The sequence below is a fragment of the Panthera leo genome, chromosome D3 (assembly GCF_018350215.1).
Source record: "Panthera leo isolate Ple1 chromosome D3, P.leo_Ple1_pat1.1, whole genome shotgun sequence".
NCBI classification, from domain to species: Eukaryota; Metazoa; Chordata; class Mammalia; order Carnivora; family Felidae; genus Panthera; species Panthera leo.
This window is the reverse complement of record NC_056690.1, coordinates 39533653-39538019: the sequence shown is the minus strand read 5'-3', so window position 1 is coordinate 39538019 and position 4367 is coordinate 39533653.

Genomic DNA, 4367 nt, shown 5'->3' with positions numbered 1-4367 from the left:
AATTTGTAAATGTAAAAATCAATGAGGGACTTTCTGGGGCGCCTGGGTGGCTCAGTCGGTTAAGCATCTGACTTCATCTGGGGTCATGATCTCGTGGTTTGTGGGTTCAAGCCCCTTGTCGGGCAGGCTCTGTGCTGACAGCTCGGAGCCTGGAGCCTGCTTCGGATTCTGAGTCTCTCTCTCTCTCTGCTTCTCCCCCACAAACGCTCTCTCTCTCTTTCAACAATAAAAGTTAAAAAAGTTGAAAAAAAAAAGAGGGACTTTCCATATAATAGCAAGCAATCAATATTAATCTTTCTAATATGACAAAACTGTGTCATTTTTGTGTAACAGCTTCTGTTCTTTGTCAAAACATGTTCACATTTTTGGGGTACCTGGTGGCTCAGTCGGTTAAGCATCCGACTTGATTTCAGCTCAGGTCATGATCTCATGGTTCATGGGTCTGTGCCCCCACATTGGGCTTTGCACTGACAGTACAAAGACTGCTTAGGATTCTCTCTCTCCCTCTCTCTCTGCCCTCTCCCACTTGTGCTCTCTCTCTCTCAAAATAAATAAACTTCTATATAAATGGTGCACATATATTTGCTGATTTTTTTCATTCAGCAGAATATTACACACAATTTCTTAAACAACTACGTGGTACTTATAGCTATCATTTTATATAACTACACAATAGCATCTTCCAGAATACTTATTGAAGGAGTCTAATGTGCCAAGCACCATGGATGTACCAGAGAAGTAAAGAGTCACTCAATTTATCTGGAAGATACTGAACAAAAAGGTGGGGTTGAAATGGGAGAGGAAATGGGGTCAAGAGGAGTTGCTTTGTTTTGTTTTGTTTTAAATTAGAAACATTTTTTTCTTTTCTTTCTTTTTTCTTTCTTTCTTTTTTTTTTTTTAGAGAGAGAGAGCATGCATGAGAAGAGAGAGGCAGAGAGAGAGAGGGAGAGGGAGAGCAGGCTCTACACTCTCACAGAGCCTGATGCAGGGCTTGACCCCACAACCCTGGGATCATGACCTGAGCTGAAGTCAAGAGTGGGACACTTAACCAACTGAGCCATCCAGAAGCCCCGCTTTGTTTCATTTTTTAAATTGCAAGCAAAAAAGAAAACACATTTGTCTGCTGATGAGAATGATGTAGTAGAGAGAAAAAAAAAATGATGACATAGGACAGAGAGAAGGATTTGCTGGAGGGATATCCTGGGTCAAAGGAGAGAGAAAGAATTGAGGTCACAGGAGAGGCAGAAGGCAGAGAGTGTGAGGGACAGACTAGAAGGCGAGTATATGTGAGTGGGAGAGTGGGAAATTTCCTCTCCTTGCTTCAGTTTTCTCAATAACTAGAAAAGCAGGAAGCAAAGTGATCAGCAAAGAGTGGGGATGTTGGAGAAGGTAGGGAAGGTTTGAATAAAGAAGGGAAAGTACAAAATAGTGGTCTGGACCAATGAATGGGCCCAAGAAACACTGTGTGATTGCTGGGAGGAAAAAAGGCCCTTTGGCTCTTTGTGGTCATGAAAAATGACACCTGTCAGTGTTTTGGCGATATTTTCTCCAGCCATTTTCAGCAACATGAATGAAGGTATGAAGTTGGTTCAAAGTTAGCTTTAGTCAGGGTTGTGGTTTTGACAAGTCAGGATTACAGAGTGAGCGAGGAGAACAGTCATTGGGTGGGGGGTGGGGGGGAGGTGGGGTGGAATATCCAAGGCAGCGATTTTAATGATGGGTATTTGTGAGTGTTGCAGGATTTTTTACCTCAATACCCAGGTTTTGTTGTCTCACCACGTCGAAGAATAAGGAAGTGGACACAAAATGAGCAGCAGACAAAGTTTATTCGAGTAGAAGATCCAAAAGGAAGAATAGGAGGAGAGCTCTCTTTCGAGAGGAGACATTCGAAAGTGAATGCCTGCGACTGTAGGCAAAAGTCCTTGTTTTATAAGGTTCTGATCAGCCCTCCCGGTTCCCTCCCCCCTTGTTCCTTCTCAGGTTCTACTCTTATTGGCTTGATAGCTCTAGGTGCTGGGTTGTCCATTCCTGATTGGCTCGTTTCCATTGTAGGAGGGGTGGTCTCTGGCCTTCTCATTCCTTGTGGGCCATATATTTTATATTCTACTACTTGTTTTTAGTTAGGTCTTTTGTCAAATTCCTGAGGGAAAACTGAGGGGTAAGGTAAGTGGTATCCGTTACATTTTTAAGAGGAACCTTATGCCTAAGAGGGTTTGCTGTGGCCAGAAGCTCCCAGCATTGTTTCAAAATATGCGTTTTTCCCCACCCAGGGACCTCAGGTCCTCCTCTTTCCTCTTCACCTATTTTATCCTATCTTTTCCTATCATAATAGTTTTGTTCTCAGAGGGCTCAGTCTGGCGAGGGAGAAGGTAAGAAACAATTGCATGGTTAAAAAGAATGCTAGACTACAAGAATACACAAGATGTCAAGAGGACACAAGGATTTGATGTACCATATTTTGCTGAATTATTACAGAATATGCTATCAATTATGGATAATGTCACAATAAACATTTTGAGACCTATAACACCTTTTAAGTAATACTCCTAGAAATAAGTCTGAGTTCTTTAATTCCTCACCTATTGGCTTAACTAGCAGTTGGGTGTTTTGTTTTGCTTTTCCTTCACTTGAATATTTCCAAGAACTGTGAGATGCTTAAAGGTTTAGTTTTTTTTTTTTTTTTTAGGATTTTTTTTGGGGGGTGCTTCTAATGACATATTTATCTTATTTCTATATCTTTCTCTCATGGATCACAGAGGTTTTCTAGGGATATTGGGGTCACGAACAGCATCACCCTGAATTTGGAATATCACTGCACGTGCCATCCAGCCTTGAGAAGGACATTCTTAATTGAAGATAGTTATCTCAAGAACCATGAGTTTTCTCTCCGTATTCTTTCTATTCTCTTTCTATTCTCCTTTTGTATTGTACCCTCATAGTTTACTAGAAACATGTGCACACGGCTAAACTCCAGGTAGGGGAAGTATCAACTTCTCTAGAAGACATAAGAGGAAGTGATATATATTTTATCCTTATGGCCATTTCACTCAGAGTAACTGGTTACACATATTTTGGATTATTGTCTACGTTCTAATTACCAGTGGAAGTATGGAATTAGCTCAAGTCTCTTATCAATTGACAACATCTCGGCTTGTGTGTGTCTCCTGAAATTTTACTGCAATCTGGTCAGGATTGGGCGCGCTGAGTATATTTTTAACTTGATATTTCCAAAGGTTGTTGTTGAAATATTTGGGAGTGGTACAGAAAAACTCTCCACATAGTAAAATTGTTAGTTTCTTCTAAACAAGTGATTAGGTTGTCCTTAAATTACTGAGCATGTATACTTGAATTCCTTATCTTCAAATTACCTTACTTTCTATGCAATTGACAGGTCATACTTATTTAGGGGAGGGAGAGAGAGAGAGAGAGAGAGAGACAGACAGACAGACAACATGCCCAAAATGGAGTCACTTGTGCTGAGCCTCAATCAGCAAACCAAGACTTAATGCCAAGGCAACTACAATTTCAGTATCTACCAGGAATGTGACCTTCAACCAGTCAATCTGGAACTATCTGGTCGGCACTAGTGAGTTAATCTGCATGATAAACCCTTGTTCCACCCACAAAGGAAGGTGACCTTGCCTAAAACAACACAGCCTTTTCCTACCCCCTTTCCAGCCTATAAAAACCTTCCATTTTGTATAGCTCTTAAGAATCCCTTCTGGCTGCTAGATGTAAGGCTACTCTACTCATGAATTGCTGAGTAAAGGCAATAAGACTTTTAAAGTTTGCTCACCTGAATTTTGTTTTTTAACACACCTTACAGATGAGACAGGACAGTGGCTTCTCTTCATTTATATACACAAACGCAGAAGCTACCTCCCTTTCTCCTCCAAAAAGAGGGAGTGAAACATTTTCTCCTTGGTACTGACCTTAACCTTAACCTTTGGAATGTCAGTAAAATCTCTCCAGGAGCCAGAGAGACCCTTATGTCTTAGATTATTTTTGGCCTCAACGAGTCTCCAAGATCTGAGCTTTGTCTTTTCTGTCATGTAAATACCTGAGGAGACTGCACTCTAGTATTCCTGGTACCTGGAGAGTTTTTTGAGCCTCATTTGAGCTGTCGCCTTTTGGACCTCTCAGCGAGATAAGAAAAGATGTATTGTCCTTTTAGATAGAGCAGTTAATGAGACAAATAGCTATATACTCTTCTCATTGTAGAGGAAAAGCACAGTGCTTTTAGGGAAAGTAAAAGCAAAGATTCCCTATCTTTCCATCATATGCATTGCCATAGGCCAGGAGTCTTGTTTTTGTTTGTTTGTTTGTTTGTTTGTTTTTACAGAGGCACTGAGAAATCCAGGGAATCT